This window comes from Notamacropus eugenii, chromosome 3 (genome assembly GCF_028372415.1).
Source record: "Notamacropus eugenii isolate mMacEug1 chromosome 3, mMacEug1.pri_v2, whole genome shotgun sequence".
NCBI classification, from domain to species: Eukaryota; Metazoa; Chordata; class Mammalia; order Diprotodontia; family Macropodidae; genus Notamacropus; species Notamacropus eugenii.
The window spans coordinates 269,145,226-269,169,216 of record NC_092874.1 but is presented as its reverse complement, the minus strand read 5'-3'; positions in this window follow the sequence as shown (position 1 = coordinate 269,169,216).

The following is a 23,991-nucleotide window of genomic DNA, read 5'->3' as shown; positions in this document are numbered from 1 at the left end:
TGAGTATCCAACACTTTGTCTCTAGATATAACAAATATGGAGCACAATTTAATCAACATAAATGTCTGACACTGTATAAATGAAGAAGGAAGCAATGGGATCTGTATTAACAACAGAAACATACAAAAGAGGGAATTGCTGAGAAATAAGCTGTCAGTTAAGGTACAACTCAGGGATTGCACAGTGCCCCATCAGGTTCCACAAGGGTAGTTTCTTAGACAGATAACTCATCAGGCTGGAAGAAGGGTGACCAGCTCAGTTATATAAGGTTGCTTTCCTACTCAAGAATGTCTTTGACAGAGACAACCAGCGAGCAATCAGCTTTTACCATAAAGGCATGGCATTGATTCACTAAACTTCTTAGTCAGATTTTAGGAAGAAGAAAGTAGCCACCAGTTCTTATTTGGGGTGGAATTCATGTATTGATTTCCTAATATGAGCCAGGCACTGTATTAGTCCATCAAACACCCTACATAATATTAGGTGGAAGCAGCAAGCACAACATTGAATGAGTAGCTAATGGCACAATGCTTGGCACATAGCAAGTCCCTAATACATGCTTATTGACTCATTAAATATACATTTGTGTACACATACATGCACACACATATATATATATATACATATTTTTGAGAGAGAGAAGGAGAAGAAAGAAAGAAAGAAAGAAAGAAAGAAAGAAAGAAAGAAAGGAAGGAAGGAAGGAAGGAAGGAAGGAAGGAAGGAAGGAAGGAAGGAAGGAAGGAAGAAGAAGAAAGGAAGGAAGGAAGGAAGGAAGGAAGAAAGAAAGGAAGGAAAGAAGGAAGGAAGGAAGGAAGAAAGGAAGAAAGAAAGGAAGAAAGGAAGGAAGGAAGGAAGGAAGGAAGGAAGGAAGGAAGGAAGGAAGGAAGGAAGGAAGGAAGGAAGGAAGGAAGAAAGAAAGGAAGGAAAGAAGGAAGGAAGGAAGGAAGGAAGGAAGAAAGAAAGGAAGAAAGGAAGGAAGGAAGGAAGGAAGGAAGGAAGGAAGGAAGGAAGGAAGGAAGGAAGGAAGAAAGAAAGACAGAAAGAAAGGAAGAAAGGAAAAAGAATGGAGGAGGACAATGATGACAACTATGATGACAATGGCAAAGGAGGAAGGGGAAACAAGAAAAAGATATAGAGATGAAGAGAAAGTCCCAATAATCTTAGGGCAATTTTAAGTTTAGTATCATATATACTTGTATAAACACATACAATAAATATGGAGTAAACTGGGAATCCAAAGTAGAGGATTCATGAAAGACATTATGTAGAAGGTGACACTTAGACCTGAGCTTTGAAGGGGACTAGGGATTCTTTCTTTCTTTTTTTAAGTTTGAGTTTGCAGAGTTCGATTCTGCAAGCTTTTGAGTTCCAAATTTTCTCCCCTTTCTCTCTCCCTCCTCCCCCTTACCAAGATGGCATGCAGTCTGATATGGGTTCTACATATACATTCATATTAAACATATTTTCACATTGGTCATAACAGTTTCTATCATGAGACTTTTGGTGCTGCCTTAAAATCCTGCATTTCTGAGAAGAGTCAAGTTTATCAAAGTTAGTCATCACATAATGTGACTGTAACCATATACAATGTTCTCCTGGTTCTGCTTCCCTCACTTAAAATCAGCTCCTATAAATTATTTGAGGTTTTTCTGAAGTCTACTTGGTCATCAAGTTTTATAGCACAATAGTATTCCACTACATTAATATACCACAACTTGTCCAGTCATTCCCTAGTTGATGGGTATCCCTTCATTTACCAGTATTTTGCCATCACAAAAAGAATTGCTATTAATATTTTTGTACGTGTGAGCCCTTTTCCCATTTTCATGATCTCTTTGGGATATAGCCCTAGAAGAGGTATTTCTGGGTCAAAGGGTATGCCCTTTGGGCATAGCTCCAAACTGCTCTCCAAAATGGTTGAATCAGTTCACAACTCCACCAATTTTCCATATCTCGTCTAGTATTTATACTTTTTCTGTTTGGTCATGTTAGTCAATCTGACAGATATAATGTGGTACCTAAGAGCTGTTTTGATTTGGATTTCCCTAATTAATAGTGATTTAAAGTATTTCTTTTCATATGACTATAGATACCTTTAATTTCTTCCACTGAAAACTGCCTGTTCATATTCTTTGACCATTTATCAACTGAGTAATGGCTTATATTCTTATAAATTTAACTCAGTTCTCTATATATTTTAGAAATCAAGCTTTAATCAGAGATACTGATGTAAAAAAAATTTCTTTCCCAGTTTTCTGTTTCCCTCTTAATCTCGGTCTTTATTTGTACAAAAACTTTTCAATTTAACGTAATCAAAATTATCCATTTTGCACTTCATAATTTCCTCCATCTCTTGTTTGTTCATAAATTCTTCTCTTCTCCATTAATCTGACAGGTAAACTATTATTATTCCTTGCTCTCCCAGATGGCTTATAGTATTAGACTTTAGATATGTCATGAACCTATTTTGGCTTTATTTTTGCATACTGTGTAAGATGTTGGTCTGTGCTCAGTTTATGCCATATTATTGTCCAGTTTTCCCAGAAGTTTGTGTCAAATAGTGAGTTCTTATCCCAGAAACTGGAATATTTGGATTTGGAACGAGGAATTCTAAGAGACAGAGATAGGAGAAAGAGCATTCTAGGTATTGCAGACACACTGTGAAAAAGTTCGCATATAAAAAAAAATGTATCTTCACTATATGTGGCTGTCTTTATAATTAAATGATCAATCTGGAATATATATGTATACATATATGCATACATACATATATATGTGTATATGTGTGTATACATATATATTTATATATGTATACACACATATACATATATATGTGTATGTGCATGTGTGTGTGTGTGTGTGTGTGTGTGTATATATTCTTATGGGAATTTATTTAGCATTGATTGGTCACTTGTCTTCTGCCTACCCCTTAATCCACTCTCATTAATTTCACAGTTCCTAGAAATCAGAACAAAATTCCAGAATAACCTAATCCAACTCTCCCTCTCTCTTCCTCTCTCCCAGCATCTGAAACTGAGTTTCACAAAATTAAAAGGAATTGTCCATATCCTGCAGTTACTGAAGGAAGGGGTATAATTGTATCTTCCAACATCCTGATCTTCTGACTTCCAAGTCTAAGAGTATAGTTCATGTGACACAACAGTAATCAAAGGAATGATTTATTAACTTGTCTTGTTTCTAATCATCTCTACTTCACTCTTCTTCCTCCTTTTCCTCCCTCTTTTCTTCTCCCTTCCTTTCACTTGATAGTAATGCCAATACATGCTGAATCTGCAATCTGGACCACATGTGCATCTCTAGGTCCTCAAGTGTGACCCTTTGATTGAATCCAAACTTCACAGAACAAATCCTTTTAATAAAAGAATTTGTTCTGTAAGACTTGGACTTAGCAGGCCACACCCAATGACCTAGAAGGCCACATGTGGCCCTGAAGCTCTCTACCCCTGGAATGGTCATTCAGTATTTGGGGGAAGCCATCAGTCTACTTGTTTTTGTTTACTTAGATATAGAGTATAAGAGGTAGACATGGCACAGATTTAACTCTGATATCATTCAGTTGTACAATGGGAGTCTGAAGGTTGATAATGTACTTGGAAAGAGCAGTTAATCTAATGCTGAGAAGTCTGGTTGAGAGTGATTACCAGATTCCCCATGGATAGGCCATCAGGAACACTCAATATTGTTCCTAGCTCTTGGTTAATGCCTTCAAACAAAAGGCCTACTGAAAGAGGATTAACCTGCTCTATTCTATGGCCTGAGTAAACATGAGTTTTTCTGCTTGTGCTGATCTAACAATCTTCGTTGCCTCTTAGGTTATAGGTATAGAGAATCATACAGTATTCCCTTACAGCTAGCTGCTGTGTATTTAATTCGTGAACAAGATCTCCAAGGTCTCAGTGAGATAACTTATGGGAGAAAGGGATGGATTAGAAAGTCTTGCTTGTGCATTTCTAGAAACAGGAAATCTGGGGCAGTAGATAGAAAGCTGGACTCAGAGTCAGGCAGAGCTATGTTCAGATCTCAACTGTGATACCTCCCAGGTGTGTGACCATGGGAAAATCATTTAATTTCAGTTGCTCTGAGATTATAAATTACAAAACAGTTAATGATCTCCATTGCTATAGAACATTTCCCAAACATGGACCTCCTTCTGAAATCTTGCTCTGTACCTAAATAAGTAGATAGATAGATATAAATAAAAATAACAGAATAGATTCTCTGACCATTGTGTGTCAGTAGTTTGTTATTCTAAGGGACTGGGAAAGATATGTACCTGTTGACCATTGTTTGAGAAAGTTGTCCTTTTTTTATCATTTTTGGGGCTGATGGAGAGGTGAATTAATGGTTTTAATTCCATGGGATTTATTGATGGGTGGTAGGAAGTAGTCATGCATTAATGAACATGATTGAAATGAGGTTGAATTATGACCTAAGTGATCTGAGTTCATCAGTACAGGAGAGGTATTTACCATGTGTGTGAGTTTTCAGAATGTTCTGACATATGAAATTGGCAGTAGATATGAATTAAGAAGCCAGGAGTCCTGGGTAGCTTGTTTTATTAAGGAATTCTCTTTCCTGTGTGTAATTCATGGGAGTCACAGGATTTGGGGGACATTATAAGGTTTGATCAGGACTGTCATTGCCCTTCAGATAGTATATATATATATATATATATATATATATATATATATATATATATGTATGTATGTATATGTGTACATATGTGTGTGCATATGTATATGCATGCACATATATACATATGCATATATACACACATATACCCATATACATATATACATGTGTGTATATATATATATATAGGGAGATAGAGAGAGAAATTGACTGTCTTGAATTTTAGTCTGTTGAGCTAGCTTCTCTGTCATAATTGCAGAATAGTTCATGGTGGAAAGACAAGTAGGCACTTATTCACATAACATCCCCTTGCACTGGTGATACCGGATGGTATGAGCATTATCCTTAGAATCAAGAGAGCTGACCTTGAGTCCTTGATTACATCTCCCACCATCCCAGTCCCCTCATCTCTAGGGTAGAAATGCTAGTACTACTTACTTCAAAGAATTGTTTAAAAGCAATTATTTGGTAAAATGTAAAGTATTTTTATTTTTGTTTTGGGTTTGTATTATTGAGAAGTCTAACTAAAGCACCACAGCTACAAAGCCTTTTCCAAATGGAAAGGTGGCCAACCAATTCACCCCATTCTGTCCTTATGTAACAGCCTTATCTCTGCTCCAAATATCCTGATGGCAATTTAACTTACCTTATTTGGTAATATAATTCATTTTTTGGAAGTAAATTCAGTATTATATCTCATGTATTTGATGCATTGGTTAGTTTGGCTAAACTATTATTTTCCATCTGTTTTATTTTAAATATTGTCAATTTGTTTTATGTAGTTCCTGAAGGTTTACAAAGCACAACTTGTATGTTACACCATTTGATCCTTGCAATGTCCTTGAGAAACAGGTTCTATTATTATCCCCATTTTGTAGAAGAAGAAACTTAGACTCAGACAATAACGTTTGAATTGAGGTCTGAAGCAGTATTTCATTTGATCAAAAGACTTTCCATGTTTTCTCCCAAGTATGGGAGAGAAAACAATTGAACATGACCAGGGTAAGTACAGTGATTTATGGCATGTCATTAAAGACCTTCCTCTAAACTGACAATGATTTATTAATCAACATGTATGTATATATATACACATATATATCCACACATATACATGTTCATGTGTATACACATACATACATGCATAGGTATGTGTTTACTTAAAAACTTGCTCAAGCAGCTACCAATCTACCTGTTGTCATCAAGCCTGTTGGTACCAACCAAGTTCACTGTATATGAAAGAAAGGATCTTATATACAGTTAGGCAGAATGAAGGTGGATGGAACTAGATAAATAACCCTAGACAAATTACTTAAACTTTGCCTGCCTCAGTTTCCTCATCTGTAAAATGAAGATAATTATAGCACCTTTCTCCCAGGATCTTTGTGAGGATCAAATGAAGTTATATTTGTAATACTTTGCAAACCCCATAGTGCTGTATAAATAACAGTTATTGTTTATGTTGTTACTTCTCTTTCAACTCTAATTTTTCCTTATTTTTTGACTTTGAGATAGGAAATAAGGAGTGGACTTGTGATTTCAGTAATATAAATGAGGACACTACCGATGCAGATCAGAACCGCTTTTGAAATTTAGAGGATGTTTGCTAGGACATTTAGAGGTTAAATAACTTGCCCAGGATCATAGAAACAGTATCTGTGGCAGAATTTAAACCCATATCCTCTCAGTTTTGGAGAATATCTTATGCCCTATGTTACACAGATGTTTATGTTGGGAAAATGTACATTTTGTCTGCTTCTCTCAGAATGCTTCTCTCGCTATGGTTTGAATATCAGTATAAGTTCCTAGTCTGGATTTTGTAACAGTTAAGGCTCCTACACCCACGGTACCTCTTACTTATGCTTTTAATCTCCATGGCCTTATGAGGGATGCCCTAGTTGGATACACACTCAAAGAAGCCTAAGTGTGTCCTTCTCCCCTAGCTCACAATAGCAATTGATTGTGATTGTAAGTTATATATTTCTCCATCTTGCACACAAGAATCTGATGAGAAACTGTCAATTTCCTTGCTGAAATGAAGAATTTCATAGCGATCGATATCAAGCTTACCTATTTGTATCTTCTCAAACTGATTAGATTTCCTGTTTTTTGAAAAGTGGACTAGATTTGCTTGAGATTACATTAATATTATTTATCCATCCATCCATCCTTTTATCCATCCATTCATTTATTTGTTTTGTTCAGTTGTGTCTGACTTGGTTTATACTGAGTCTGTGGCCTAATAAAATTCAAGTTTTTAGAAAAAACAGCTATAAATGAAGAAGTAGATAGAAAATGTCTTCTCTTTGATAGGAAATCTTTTGACGCTTGCATTTTGCTTATAACTCCACTTTTTTTCTACAAGTAATTTTGTCTTAGAATTATGATTTTTGAGGAAAGTGTATTTCAAGAACATTTGAAGGAAATATGGTTATGTAATGCCGTGACTCAAAAGGGAGTGCCATTATCTGTCTAGTTTTTAGATTATGATTGGGTTGTTTCTTCAAAGCAGGACAAAAGAGTCAAACTCACAAAAATTCTTAGTGTTAATTGAACTACGTGAAAAGATAGAAAGTACTTAGCAAAATAAAAAAAATACAATTTATAGTTGTTCAGTAATTTTTGTTCATGTCCAACTCTTTGATACCCCATTTAGAGTTTTCTTGGCAAAGATACTGGAGTGGTTTGTCATTTCGTTCTCCAGCTCATTTTTCATATAAGGAACTGAGGCAAATAAGATTAAGTGACTTTCCCAATGTCGCACAGCTAACATATGTCTGAAATCAGATTTGAATTCCGGTCTTCCTACCTCCAGGCCCAGCACTCTATCCACTGTATTGTCTAGCTGCCCTACTATGCCACCTACCTTTTCTGAAGAATAAAATATGAGATAAATAATTTTAATTTGTGGCTTTGTAATGTGCAGCCAGCAGAAGTTTATTTGTATTTGAGTTTGACACCTTTGCTTTCAAGCACGTAGTGTAGCTCACATATCCAAGTTTTGCATCTGTGGAAAGTCAGAGATTTTCAGGGCTCTTCATCATACAACAGCTTGTCTCCGCAATAATTAATCCTACTTCATACATTTCTGACTCTTTTCTGGTTCATAATTTATTTATTTTTCTTTCCTTTGTTCTTTCACAGTCTATTTTATCTAATTGTGAGTGTTTCTTTTAATATCATTGTTATCATCATAGTAATTAACATTTATATAAAGTTTACTATGTGCCAAGCATTGTACTAAGCACTTTACAATCATTTTATCTAATTCTCACAACAACAGGCACCCTGGGAAGTAGTTGCTAATATTATCCCCATTTTTACAGATGAGGAAACTGAGGCAAACAGAGGTTAAGTGGCTTGCCAAGCATCACACTGCTAATGCGTATCTCAACGTGAACTCAGTTATTCCTTACTCCTGACTCAGCCCTCTGTATATTGCACCATCTACCTACCTATCATGTCCCATTTTCCTCAGATTCTATTTTATTTTCTCTCTTGCCTGTTACCTTAACCCTATGGGAACTTCTCTTGGCAATGTTATAGGATCGCAGAACTAGAGTAAGAAGGAAATTCAGAGATTATTGAGTTCAGCTCTTTCACTTTATTTTCATTTAGCAAACCATTTTTTCTCTCCCTCTTTTAACTCCACCCCCCCCCCCAAAAAAATTCCTCGTAACAGATACATTTTAACAAAACTAATTCTCAGATTGGCCATGTTAATACGTGGGTGTATCATTCTACATTCTTGTTTCATCACCTCTCTTTCAGATGATGACTAACATTTTTTGTCATATATTCTCTGGAATTATGGTTAATCATTGCATTGATCAGAGTTCTTAAGTCTTTAAAAATTGTCTATTTTACAAGTGTATGATACAAAGTTCTTTTTTTTCCTGCATCAGTGTATAAAGCTCTTCCTATGTTTCTCTTAAACTGTCCATGCCATCATATTTTTTTTTACTTTTAATTTTTATTAATATATCCTATTTCCCCAATTACATGTAAAGACAATTTTTTAACATTTCTTTTTAAAACTTTGGATTCCAAATTCTCTCCCTTCATCCCTCACCAATCTCCTTGTTAAGAAGGCAAGCTGTTTGATATAGGTTGTATGTATGTAGTGATGCAAACATTTTCATATTAGTTATGGTGTGAAAAAAAGAATCATAGACTAAACAAAAAGTCTCAAGAAAAATAAATTTAAAAAATTATGTTTCAACTTGTATTCAGACACCATCAGTTCTGTCTCTGGGGATGAATAGCATTTTTCATCATGAGGTCTTCAAAGTTGTCTTGGATCACTGTATTGCTGAGAACAGCTAAGTAATTCACAGATGATCATCTTACAATTTTGATATTACTTTGTATACAATACATTAAACTTTGCATCAATTCATGTAAGTCTTCCCAGGTTTTCCTGAGAGCATCCTGGTCATAATTTCTTATAGCACAATAGTATCCCATTAGAATCCCATGGCACAATTTATTTAGCCATTTCCCAATTCATAGGCATCCCCTTAATTTCTAATTATTTGCCACCAGAAAAGAGCTGCTATAAATATTTTTATACATCTAGGTCCTTTTTGTTTTTTAAAATCTCTTTTAGGATACAGACCTAGTAGGAGTATTGCTAGGTCAAACGGTATTTCTGGTTTTATATAGCCCTTTGGACATAGTTCCAAATTCCTGCTACCATTTCTTATAGCAGGGTTCTATTTTCTTCACATACACAATTTGTTCAGCCATTCTTCAATTTATGCTATTCCTTTTAATTTTATAAATAGGGAAATTGAGATTCCAAAAAGTTATGTGCCTTGCTCATAGTCACACAATGAATGTCTGAGGCAAGATTCAAACTCAAATCTTTCTGAACTCCATGCCTACTACTCACCTTCTCAGAGAATTACTGATTTGCCCAACTTCCTAAGGCTCCTCATATTCTATTTCCAACATTGGAACTTGGATCATATTCACTATCTTTATAGGTAGGGGAAAGAACAAAATTGTAGGGATAAAGAGTCTGGATGGGACTGTGTACAGAGTGAACGCTCCACCCCTCCCCACCGGTACATCTGCAGTGCCTGGATTGTAGAGAACAGCTGGGAAAAAGTACAGGCTGTTGGCATTGATAGTTCTAGCTGTGACAGCAGCAAGCCAGAGTACTAAAGCTAAGCAGACAGCAGGGAGGCTGTGGGTGTATGTTATGTGATCTCAGCCTTGGCATTCTTCAGCGTAGAGAGAATGCATGAGAATAGAACAAGGCAGAATCCTGCTGATGTTATAAGGACCCAGCTGTTAACCCCTGGATAGGGTATCTTATATTCTGCGCTTATTGCCTTCCCTGTTTTGAATGACTTCAAGGGACTTGGATTTTATCTTTGAAGTCCTATAGGAATGTGTGTGTGTGTGTGTGTGTGTGTGTGTGTGTGTCTGTGTGTGTGTTTTAGTCAAATTGTCCCTTACCTAGGAACTAGTGCATTCCTACCACAGGGAAGGAAATATGATGACAAGATGCAGAGAAGGTCAAGGGACACTGTGCCTCAGAGAAACTCCCAGAATCACTTATTTCATAACTCTCAGAATATGTCAAGGGCACTGTTCTCAACATCTTGGCCCCTTGGAAGCCCATCGCTGCATATCCTTTACATCTTCTGATAGACTCATCATACACACACACACACACACACACACACACACACACACATACACACATATATTGCATATTGAGAGAGAGAGAGAGAGAGAGAGAGAGAGAGAGAGAGAGAGAGAGAGAGAGAGAGAGAGAGAGAGAGGAATCATGAGAGTGATGACTTCACCCAGCTCTGCTTCACTTAAATCCAATTCATGCAGAAGTGTAGTAAGTAGCAAATACACTAGTATACAGGGTGGGTTGCTAGCATGGATTCTTTGATTTTCTTTTCTTCTCTTTTGATTTCTTAATTTATTTTCTTTTTATGTATGTTATTCTTTTATTTTTTAAATACTAATTTTATTTATTTTTAGTGTTCTACAATCACTATCATATAACTTAGATGTTTTCCCCTACCTCCCCTAGATGACATACAATTTTATGTAGGATCTGAACATACATTCCTATTAAATATATTTTCACTATAGTCATGCTGTGTAGAAGAATTATAATGAATGGGAGAAATCATATAATACACCAAAACGTAATACACACACAAAAATGATCTGCTATATTCTGCAGTTGAATTCCATAATTCTTTCTCTGGATGTTGAAGGAATTTTGTCTTAGGAGATCATTTGGAATTTTTTTTTAAGTTCTTCCATTACTACAAATTTCTGTGTCTACCAGAAAAATACTCTCGCTCACTGTGGTTGTTGTTATGCAAAAATTTCTCCTGGTTCTGCTCCTTTTGCTCAGCATCAGATCATATAAATCTTTCCAGGTCTCTCTGAATTCTTCTTGTTCGTCATTTCTTATAGTGCAATAATATTCTATTACATTCATATAACATAAGTTATTCAGCCATTCCCCAATTTATGGGCATCCCCTTGATTTCCAGTTTTGGATTACCACAAAGAGTGCTATTATAAACATTTTAGTACATGTGGGACCCTTTCCCATTTTTATGATCTCTTGAGGATACAGTCCCAGAAGTGATATTTGCTGGGTGAAAGGGTATACACATTTTTGTAGCCCTTTGGGCATAGTTCCAAGCTGCTCTCCAGAATGATTGGAACAGCACACAGCTCCATATATTACTGTTCCAACTCTCCCACATCCTCTCCAACATTTATCATCTTCCTGTTCTGTCATGTTTGCCAATTTGATAGGTGTGATGTGATACCTCAGAGTTGCTTTGATTTGCATCTTTCTAATCAAAAGTGATTTAGAGTATTTTTTCATATGATTATAGATATCTTTAATTTCTTCCTCTGAAAATTGCCTGTTCATGTCCTTTGGCCATTTATCAATTGGGGAATGACTTGTATTTTTGTATATTTGATTCAGTTCTCTATGTATTCTAGAAATGAGGCCTTTATCCCCAACTTTAGCTGTAAAAATTCTCTCCCAATTTTCTACATCCCTCTGAATTTTGGTTGCATTGGGGTGCATTCAAATCCATTGAATTATGGAATGTCCAAAAACTTTTCAGTTTAATGTAATCAAAATTATCCATCTTGCACTTCATAATGCTTCTTCCCCTCCCCATAAATCTGATAAATGCACTTTTCCTTGCTCCTCCAATTTTTCCATAGTATCAATCTTTATACCTAGATTGTGTACCAGTTTGGCCTTTATTCTTGTGTATGATGTCAAGTGCCTTTTTTCTTTTTGTTTTGTGTTTCCCTGGATCAGCCCTGGGGCTAGCTTGTTAAGTTTGGGGGAGGGGAGGTCTGGTCCTGGGAGATCTCCTCAGCTGAGCTGAGGCAAAGGCAAGCTCAGAGGTTGGTGATCCAAGCTGCCCTATTGTCTTCCCATTTCCTCTGGAGCACTGAGGCAAACCTGGGTCCTAGTGCTAATTTCCATTGCCCTGGGGCCCCTCTCTTTCTGGTTTGCCTCTGCCACAGTAAGAGGAATCCACCTTAGCTATTTTCTTAGCCTCAGGTGTTATGAGACTGTTTGCCCCTTCTGCTGCTCCCACTGATTCAGGATTTTTCTGGGGACACATTTTATGATTCTTTCGAGGTCAACAAGGGGGAAGCAGAGAACAGTTACTGATCACTCTGCCATTTTGGCTCCTGGAAGTTCAGATAAGTGACTTACAGACATTTAATCTGCAAGCTGAAAGTCTCAGGACCTACTGCAGCTGATACCCGGGGCTCAGCGGCTGTTACTTGCTTGGCTCCACTGGTCTCCCATGCTGGGCTGTCACTCCACTGCTGTTTGGTGCTGCCACTGACTCAGGTCACCCCAAGGCTTTCCTGCTCAGCCATGCTGGACATGCTGTGTTGTATGCTGTGGGTTCTATCTTTTTGTTTTTTAGATTAATTTATTTTTAATTTTCAACATTCATTTCCACAAGATTTTGAGTTCTAAATTTTCTCCCCATCTTTCCTCTCCACCACCCCAAAACACCACGCATTCTGATTATCACTTCCCCCAATCTGACCCTCCTTCTGTCACACCCCTCCCTTCTCAGATCCCCATCCTCTCTATTTTCTTATAGGACAAGATAGATTTCTATACCCCATTGCCTGTATATCTTATTTCCCAGTTTCACCTAAAAACAATATTTAACATTCGTTTTTAAAACTTTGACTTCCAGCTTCTCTCCTTTCCTCCCTCCCCATAGTTATGCAAAACACTTCCATAACAGTCATATTGTGAAATACTAACTATATTTCCCTTCATCCTATTCTGCCCCACATTTTTCTATTCCCTCTTTTGACCCTATACCTCCTCAAAAGTGTTTACTTCTAATGACCTCCTCCTCCCATTTGACCCCTCCTATCATCCCCATATCCTCTGCTTATCCAATTTCCCTTTAATTTCCTCTAGTGTAAGATAGATCTTTATACCAAATTGAATCTGCATGTTATTTCTCCTTAAGTTAAATGCAATGAGAGTAAGGTTTACACTTTCCCTCTCACTTTCCCCCTCTTCTCCTCTATTGAAAAATCTTTTTCTTTTCTCTCTTATGTGAGATAATTTGCCCCATTCTATTCAATACTTTCTTCTCCCTATATATTCTTCTCTCACCCCTTAATTTTATTTTTTAGATATCATCCTTACTTATTCAACTCACCCTGTGCCCTTTGTCTATATGTGAAGAATCCCTTCAATTACCCAAATGCTGAGAAAACTCTCAAGAGTTACAAACATGATATTTCCATGTAGAAATGTAAACAATTCAACTTTACTAAGTCCCTTATGCTATCTCTTTCCTGTTTACCTTTTCATGCTTCTCTAGATTCTTGTATATCAAAGTCAAATTTTCTATTCAGCTCTGGTCTTTTCATCAAGAATGCTTGAAGGTTCTCTAATTGAATGTCCATTTTTCCCCCTATCCAGTTTTGCTGGATAGGTGATTCTGGTTTTAATCCTGGCTCCTCTGAGCTCTGGAATAACATCTTCCAAGCCCTTTGATCAGTCAATGTAGAAGCTGCTAGATCTTGTGCTGGGGCAGCCAGTTGGTGCAGTGGTTAAAGCAGGAGTCAGGAGGATCTGAGTTCAAATCTCATCTCAGACACTTGACACTTGCTAACTGTGTGACCTTGGGCAAGTCACTTAATCCCAGTTGCATCATCCTAGGTCATCTCCAGTCATCCTGATTCAGATGGTTCTGGAGGAGAAGTGAGGCTGGTGACCTGCATAGCCCTCCCTCACTCAAAACAAAGTCAAGTGCAAGTCACGTCATTATTTCTCTGATGACATGGTCTTCTTCAGCAACAAAGGACAGACAGACACACACACACACACATACACACACAGATCTTGTGCTATGCTGATTGTATTTCCACAATACTCAAATTGCTTGCAATAGTTTCTCCTTGAACTGGGAACTATCGAATTTGACTACAATGTTCCTAGGAGTTTTCCTTTTGGTATCTCTTTCAGGAGGAGATCAGTGGATTCTTTCCATTTTTATTTTACTCTCTGGTTCTAATAAATCAGGACAGATTTCCTTGATAATTTCTTGAAAGATGATATCTAGGTCCTTTTTTTTTTTTTAATGATGGCTATCAGATTTTACAGTAATTTTTAAATTATCTCTTCTGGATCTATTTTCCCATGGTTTTTCCTATGGAAACCTCTGAGGCAGTCTTTTTTTCTTTTCTTTTCTAAATTTATTTATTTTAGTTTTCTTTTTTTCTATTTTTTTATTTTTTATTTTATTTTTTAATTTATTTAACTTTTAACATTCATTTTCACAAAATTTTGGGTTCCAAATTTTCTCCCCATTTGTCCCCTCCCCCCACCCCAAAAAACCGAGCATTCTAATTGCCCCTATTACCAATATGCCCTCTCTTCTATCATCCCTCCCTTCCCTTGTCTCCATTTTCTCTTTTGTCCTGTAGGGCCAGATAACTTTCTATACCCCTTTACCTGTATTTTTTATTTCCTAGTAGCAAGAACAGTACTCGACAGTTGCTCTTAAAACTTTGAGTTCCAACTTCTCTTCATCCCTCCCTCCCCACCCCTTCCCTTTGGAAGGCAAGCAATTCAATGAAGGCCATATCTGTGTAGTTTTGTAAATGACTTCCATAACAGTCGTGTTGTATAAGACTAACTATATTTCCCTCCATCCTATCCTGCCCCTCATTGCTTCTATTCTCTCTTTTGATCCTGTTCCTCCCCAAGAATGTTGACTTGAAATTTCTCCCTCCTCCCATTGCCCTCCCTTCCATCATCCCCCCCACCCTGCTTATTCCCTTCTTCCCCACTTTCCTGTATTGTAAGATAGGTTTTCATACAAAAATGAGTGTGCATTTTATTTCTTCCTTTAGTGGAATGTGATGAGAGTAAGCTTCATGTTTTTCTCTCACCTCCCTTCTTTTTCCCTCCACTGAAAAGTCTTTTGCTTACCTCTTATGAGAGATAATTTACCCCATTCTACTTCTCCCTTTCTCCTCCCGATATATTTCTCTCTCACTGCTTGATTTCATTTTTTTAAGATATGATCCCATCCTATTCAATTTACTCTGTGCTCTCTGTGTGTGTGTGTGTGTGTGTGTGTGTGTGTGTGTGTAATCCCACCCACAACCCAGATACTGAAAAGTTTCAAGGTTACAAATATTGTCTTTCCATGTAGGAATGTAAACAGTTCAACTTTTGTAAGTCCCTTATGACTTCTCCTTGCTGTTTACCTTTTCATGCTTCTCTTTATTCTTGTGTTTTAAAGTCAAATTTTCCTTTCAACTCTAGTCTTTTCATCAAGAATGCTTGAAAGTCCCCAATTTCATTGAAAGACCAGTTTTTTTCCCCTGAAGTATTATACTCAGTTTTGCTGGGTAGGTGGTTCTTGGTTTTAGTCCTAGTTCCTTTGACTTCTGGAATATCATATTCCACATCCTTCAATCCCTTAATGTTTCTGCTAGATCTTATGTTATCCTGATTGTATTTCCACAGTACTTGAATTATTTCTTTCTAGCTGCTTGCAATATTTTCTCCTTGACCTGGGAACTCTGGAATTTGGCCACAATGTTCCTAGGAGTTTCTCTTTTTGGATCTCTTTCAGGGAGTGATTGGTGGAGTCCTTGAATACTTATTTTACCCTCTGGTTCTAGAATCTCAGGCAGTTTTCCTTGATAATTTCATGAAAGATGGTGTCTAGGCTCTTTTTTTTGATCATGGTTTTCAGGTAGTCCCATAATTTTTAAGTTGTCTCTCCTGGATCTGTTTTCCAGGTCAATTGTTTTTCCAATGAGATATTTCACATTCTCTTCCATTTTTTCATTCTTTTGGTTTTCTTTTGTGATTTCTTGGTTTCTCACAAAGTCATTAGCCTCCATCTCTTCCATTCTAATTTCGAGAGAACTATTTTCTTCAGTGAGCTTTGACACCTCCTTTTCCATTTGGCTAATTCTGCTTTTTAAAGCATTCTTCTCCTCATTGGCTTTTTGAACCTCTTTTGCCAGTTGAGTTAGCCTAATTTTTCAAGGTGTTATTTTCTTCAGCATTTTTTTGGGTCTCCTTTAGCAAGGTGTTGACCTGCTTCTCATGCTTTTCTTGCATCACTCTCATTTCTCTTCCCAGTTTTTCCTCCACCTCTCTTACTTGATTTTCAAAATCCTTTTTGAACTCTTCCATGGCCTGAGACCATTGGATGGGCTGGGATACAGAAGCCTTGACTTCTGTGTCTTTCCCTGATGGTAAGCATTGTTCTTCCTCATCAGAAACGAAGGGAGGGAATATCTGTTCACCAAGAAAGTAACCTTCTATAATCTTATTTTTTTTTCCTTTTCTGGGCATTTTCTCAGCCAGTGACTTGACTTCTGAGTGCCCTTTCCACACCCACTCTGTCTCCAGATCCTCCTCCCAGCCAGGGCTTGGGGTCTGAGATTCAAATGCTGCTTCCCAGCTTCAGGGCTTTGGGTGGGAGTGGGGTTGCTATTCAGTGTGAGATTAAGTTCAGGTGCTCAGGTGGGGGCAGGGCCACCTCATGGGCTCAGTTCCTTCAAGGGGTTTATGTGGAGACCTTCAACAATGGATTTTGGCTCCTGCTTGCTTTGTGAGCCCTTGTCTGCTCCCGCTTCCACTGCTGCCTCCCGAGGGGGCTCGAGTTATGGGGACACCCCACTCCCTACTTGGCCACCTGAAAAGACTTTCTCACTAACCTTTGCACCCATGGGTAGAGGGACCTGCTTGGACACTGGAGATTCCATCCCTGAAGCCTATTCAGATCTGGTCCTCTCAGTGCTGCGCAGCCAAGGCAGATCTGGGCTCCACTCCTGGTCTAGTGAGTGACAGACCCTTCCCGTCAGGTTTTCTTGGCTCTCTGGAACACAAATCTTGTCCACTCCACTGCTCTGTGGCCTCTGCTGCTCCAGAATTTGTTGGGAATTCTTCTTTATAAGTAATTTATGGGCTGTGGGTTTGGAGCTAGTGTATGTGTATCTTTCTGCTCCCCCATTTTGGCTCCTCCCCTATTTTTAGTTTTCAACATTCATTTCTACAAAATTTTGAATTCCAAATTTTTTCCCCATCTCTCCTCTACCCAACTGAAAACATCATGCATTCTGATTACCTGAATCTGCTCTCCCTTCTATTCGACCTGTCCTTTTCCTTATCCCCATCTTCTCTCTTTTCTTGTAGGGCAAGATAGATTTCCATACTCCATTATCTATATTTCTTATTTTCCAATTGCATGCAAAACAATTCTCAATATTCATTCCTTAAACTTTAAGTTACAGCTTATTTCCCCTCCTCCCTCCCTACCCATCCCCACTGAGAAGGCAAGCAACTCAATATAGGCTATATATCTGTAGTTTTGCTAAGGACTTCATAATAGTCATATTGTGAAAGACTACCTATATTTTCATTCATCCTATCCTCCCCCCTATTTATTCTGTTCGCTTTTTAGAGATTTCTCCTCCCCTAAAGTATTTAATTCTAATTACTCCCTCCTCCCATTTGCCCTCCCTTCTTTCAGCCCCCACCTCACTTTTCCCCTTCTCCCCCACTTTCCTGTAGTGTAAGATAGATTTTCATACCAAATTGAGCTTGCATGTTATTCCCTCCTTAAGCCAAACGTAAAGAGAGTAACATTCACATTTTCCCTCTCACCTCCCACTTTTCCCCTCCTTTGAAAAAAGCTTTTTCTTGCCTCTCTTATGAGAAATTATTTGCCCCATTCCATCTCTCCCTTTCTCCTCCCAATATATTCCTCTTTCACTCCTCAATTTTATTTTTTAGATAGAATCCCTTCCTATTCAACTCACCCTGTGCCCTATATCTGTGTGTGTGTGTGTGTGTGTATAATCCTTCTCTCCAATGTCCCAAATACTGAGAAAAGTTTCAAGAGTTACAAATATTATCTTTCCATGTAAGAATGTAAACAGTTCAACTCCAGTAAATCCCTTATGATTTCTCTTTCTTGTTTACTTTTCCATGCTTTTCTTTATTCTTGTGTTTGAAAGACAAATTTTCTATTCAGGTCTCTTCTTTTCATCAAGAATGCTTGAAAGTCCTCTATTTCATTGAATGACAATTTTTCCCCTGAAGTATTATACTCAGTTTTTCTGGGTAGGTGATTCTTGATTCAATCTTAGTTCCTTTGACTTCTAGAATATTATATTCCAAGCCCCTTGATCCCTTAATATAGAAGCTACTAGATCTTCTGTTATCATGATTGTATTTCCACAGTACTCAAATTGTTTCTTTCTGGCTGCTTGCAATATTTTCTCCTTGACCTGGGAACTCTGGAATTTGGCTACAATAGTCCCAGGAGTTTTTCTATTTGGATCTCTTTCAGGAGGTGATTGGTGGATTCTTTCAATATTTATTTTATCCTCTGGTTCTAGAATATCAGGAAAGTTTTCTGGGATTTTTTTTCATGAAAGATGATGTCTAGGCTCTTTTTTTGATCATGGCTTTCAGGTAGTCCCATAATTTTTAAATTCTGTCTCCTCGATCTATTTTCTAGGTCAGTTGTTTTTCCAATGAAATATTTCACATTGTCTTCTAATTTTTCATTCTTTTGGTTTTCTTTTGTAATCTCTTGGTTTCTCATAAAGTCATTAGCTTCCATTTGCTCCATTCTAATTTTGAGATAACCATTTTCTTCAGTGAGCTTTTGAACTTCCTTTTCCATTTGACTAATTAAGCTTTTTTAGAGCATTCTTCTCCTCATTGACTTTTGGGCTTCTTTTGCAATTTGAGTTAGTCTAATTTTAAAGATTGTATTTTCTTCAGCATTTTAGGGGGTCTCCTTTAGCAAGCTGTTGACTCACTTTTCATGATTTTCTTGCATCACTGTCATTTTTCTTCCCAATTTTTCCTCCACCTCTCTTACTTGATTTAAAAAATCCTTTTTGAGCTGTTCCATGGCCTGAGAACATTGTATATTTATTTTGGAGGTTTTGGATGAAGAAACCTTGATTTTGATGTCTTCCTCTAATGGTATGCATTGTTCTTCCTCTTCTTAAATGATGGAAAGAAATAATTTTTCACAAAGAAAGTTACCTTCTCCAATCTTATTTTTTTCCCTTTTGGCGGCATTTTCCCAGACAGTTATTTGACTTTTTAGTCCTTTGTCCAGAGGAAAGTATACTTTGGTGACCTGTAAGTTTTCAGTTCCTCCAAGGTGGCACAATCATGAGAGAGGTGTTTATTCCTCTACTGGCCTGTGCTCTTGTCTGAGAGATATTGCAAACTTTTCTGCCCAAGATCTGTAAGTAGAATTATCTCTCCAGAGCCTCCACTAGCTCTACCAGCTAATGCTTCTCCTCACCCCAGGACCAATGCTCAGGGCTGTGACTCAGATCAGCAGCTCTATTCCCCCAGGGTCTTTAGGCTGAGGGCTGCAAAATTGGATGCTTCTGCTGCTCCCTGGGGTCAGACCTATGGGAAGACCCTGCTCCCTTCTCACCCAGGTGAAAGAACTTCCTCACTGACCTTTGAAGCTGTCTCTGGTGTTTGTGGGTTGAGTGATCTGGCCACTGCAGCTGCTGCTAATGGCGCCCTGAAGCTTGCTACAGTCCTGTCCCTGCTATGCCCCATAGTCAAGCCTGGGATGTGCTCTGCTCAGAGTCTGGTGCAATAGACCTTACCTGTCAGCCTTCCAGGCTTCCTTGGGCTTGAAATCTCTTTCACTCTGTTGTTTTGTGGCTTCTGATGCTCTGGAATCTGTTTAGAGGTTTTTTATGGGCTGTAGAGGGAGAGCTTCTATGAGTTGTCCTTCTACTCTGCCATCTTGACTCCACCCTTCCAGGCCATCTTGGGCTGGATATTCATTTCACTATGTCATTTTGTGGGTTCTGCAGTTCTAGAATTAGAGTCATTTTACAAGTATTTGGAGGAGTTTGGGAGGAGAGCTTAAGAGTGCCTGCTTTTACTCCTTCATCTTGTTTTCTGCCTCTATTATTTGTTTTTCTAAAGCAAAGACAGCTTCAAAGGGGTCAGTCATCTTACTTTAATTAAGCAATGTAGAAGGACAAAAATATATCAACAGAGAGAAGTAGGTATCCAAAAAAGAATCCGATAGACTTGGCTCCAACTATCTAAACAGAATAATACAACCCTTTACAAATATCACCAGCCTGGGAGAGCACCAACACCTGAGCAGTTGCGGGGCTCTTAACAAATGGCTAAGAGTCCAGGTCAGGGAATCAAAAGGTTCTAATGAACAAGCCTACAAAGGAAAGCAGCAGCCTCCCAGAATATATAACAAAGACTTAACCCCTGATTTGCTCAGTCAGAAAGAATGAAACTTACATGCCTTTGCACAACTGTGAATTTATCAGGGTTCAAAGGATATTAGTTCTTCAGATGTTTACAACTTAATCTGACCCTGGGAAACTGAACTCCAAAAAGAAACAACAGAAATCTCACCTTGCTTGCACTTAAAACAAGCCATGACCCTATGATGTCATTGGATAAAGGATAAACAATGAGGGTTTCATTTGTTCATATTTAACATATTAGAACTTAAAACATTAAGACAATGAAGAATATAATTTTGACCTTGTGAATCTAGTGAGAAGGATATTAGTGGTCTTTATGGTCCATAGCTTAGATTTTTGTTGTTGTTGTTGAGTCATACTCTATGACACCATTTGCGGTTTTCTTGACAAAGGCACTGAAGTATTTTGCCACATCCCTCTCCAGAAAACAGGGTTAAGTAACTTATCCAAAGTCATAGCTAACAAATGTGTGAGGCCAGATCTGAACTCACAAGAATGAACTTTCTTGATTCTAAGTCCATTGCTCTATCCACTGCACCACTTAACTTCCCTATAGCCTAGAGAAAAGTTTTAGGTGACTTCCTCAGAGGTACAAGGCCACTACTTGTCAGACGCAAGATTTCAACCCAGGTTTTCATGGGCATTTGAGGATGACTGTCTGTTCAATTTTACCACACTACCCTTCCTGTCCAGAAACTCCTCAAAGTATAAATCTCATCAACAACATCCTGGCACATAGTTGACAAATCTTGAAGCCTTTGATGCATAGACAAGTCTCTCTTCTTTAAGGGACATATTCCATTCTATTCCAGACAGGAAGTTGATGCAATGCAATGGAACACTTGGAAGGAACCCCATTGTATTAGTTAATAGTTCCTGTATTACACAGTAGGAAAGATGGTCCTTAAGTAGCAGCACAATTGAAAAGCTTATCCCACTGTTTACAGAAGCTATCCTTTGTCACTCCCAGGTGAATTTAGCCCTCACAGAGTTAGAACAAGGAGAAATACATACATACATATATACAAACACACACCTACAAGCACACCCATATACACACATACATATATATGTACACACATAATCACATGCACACATATATATTATATATACATACACACACATACACACCATATATATACACATACACCATATATATACACACATGGGCCAGCTAGAGGGTGCAGTGGATAGAACACCAGTGTAGGAGTCAGGAGGACTTGAATTCAAATCTCACCTCAGACACTTGACACTTGCTAGCTCTGTGACCTTGGGCAAGTCACCTAACCTCAACTGCCTCATCCTGGGTCATCTGTAGTCATCCTGATGAATATCTGGTCACTGGATTCAGATGACTTTGGAGGAGAAGTGAGGTTGGTGACCTGTACAGCCCTCCCTCACTCAAAACAGTCAAGTTCAAGTCATGGCATTATTTCTCTGATGGCATGGTCTTCTTCAGCAACGAAGGACAAACACACATATATACACATACACTATACATATCTTTATCTATCTATCTATCTATCTGTCTGTCTGTCTGTCTGTCTGTCTGTCTGTCTATCTATCTATCTTCATATTCCTGTACTTCTATGACAATGTGGTGAAACTTATGAACTCCTTTTCACAATATTGTCTCTAAATTCATAAAACACATAGAATCACAAAGGAAATCCGTTGTATTGAAATATACTTGCCAATGTAGCCTGGGCTTCTTGGCATGCTTGGTTCTAATAAGGAGCTGGCATTAAACAATCTTTTATGTGCTTAGTTTGTCATCCATGGAGAAGCCCATGGTACATAAAATGCTTCAAACAAACAAACAAATAAAAAGAAACAAGTTCACGGACCCTAGGTTAAAAGCCCCCAAACTAGAGGGGCTATCAAATCTAATAAGTTATCTGACTATAACTTAAGTAGTACTCCTATGGTTTTTAGCAGTCCTCTCCCTATGGAATGATTGCTTACTTGTGAGTCCACACTTCTTTCCCAGATCATATCCCTGGGAAGTATCCTTAATTAAATCTATTTTATTTTGTGATTCTGTGTTCTGGTCTAACCCAATTTTCAATATACATAAAATATTCTAATTATTTGGAAGATTTTTTGTAGTATCTGAAATCTGCCTCATTATAATTTCTACTCATTTGTGCTAGTTCTATCCTTTGAGGTACAAAAGAACAAATCTAATTCTATTTCCATATGACAAACCTATACATATTTGAAGAATTCCATCATATCTTTCTTAAATGTTTTATAGATTGTCCAATTCCCATTCCTTTTATTTATTGTTATATGGCATGATTTATAGGACTTTCCCCATCTTGGTATCTCTCTTCTGAACATAATGGTAATAATTGAAATTCACAGCAGGTAAAATTTAAAATTCATAAAGGTTGCAAAGCACTCCACATGCATCTTATTTGAACCTCAACAGCATTGTTCTATAGATAATACGTGTATTATCAATTCACTTGTGTATATGATAAAAGAAACTTGCCTAAGTACATGCAATCATTAAGTATGAGATGAGAGGTTTAAAGTGAAGTTTTCTTGACTCTAAGAAGGCCTTTCATCTACTGAGCCATGCTTCCACTTGGGCTCAAGCTTGCCAATTTTCTTTCTAAAAGACAGTCCTCAGAACTCATGATATCACACTCCATTTGTGGCCTGGTTTTACCTTTCTTTCTTTCCCCAATGCTTAGCAGAGTGCCTGGATTATGCTAGGTGCTTAATACATGCTTGTTTTTGATGATGATGACATGGAATTATCTCATCTTTAAATCTTTACTTCTATTAGTTCATCATTATTAATGCAATATCATTGATGAGATATACCTTTTAAACAAAATAGTCTCAATGCCTAAAGACCTGGGGAAGGAAGTGGGAAAGTTTTACCCTGTATAATGTTTTCCTAAACAGAGGCAAATCTAAATAGGTAGTGGGGAAATTCATCCCATGTACTTTCATTAAGGTTCCATAATTCATACAAAACCCTCATCCTAAGGGTAGAAAATGTTAGCATCTATTAGTGAAATAAGTATCAATTTAAAATGAAATATTTGTATCTCAGCCATTCTTACATGGATTAGAACATCTCCAAGTACAGTGATTCTTTGAGCAGCAGCTGAGCTATGGAAGTCTTTGCATGCATCTAAGTTATTATTTAAAATTATTGAGAGCCTAAGTCCGAGGACACATCCCTGCAGCAATCCAACTGAGATGTTCCACCAGATTGGCATATATCCTTTCATTGCTGCTTTTTGGACTTAATCATTCTCCAAGTTCTAAACTAAATATACTGTCAAACAAGCTACAAGATCATATGCTAAAGACTGTCAATCTAGAATTGAAAGAGGGAGCTAGGTGGTACAGTGGGCATAGAGATGAACTTGAAATAAAGAAACTATGAATCAGAATTCTCCCTTACATACTTACTAGATTCTCTCTGTGCCTCAGCTTCCTCATTTTTAAAATGAAAAGATATATTTTGTACTCTAAATCTGTGAGTCTATGAATCTTCAA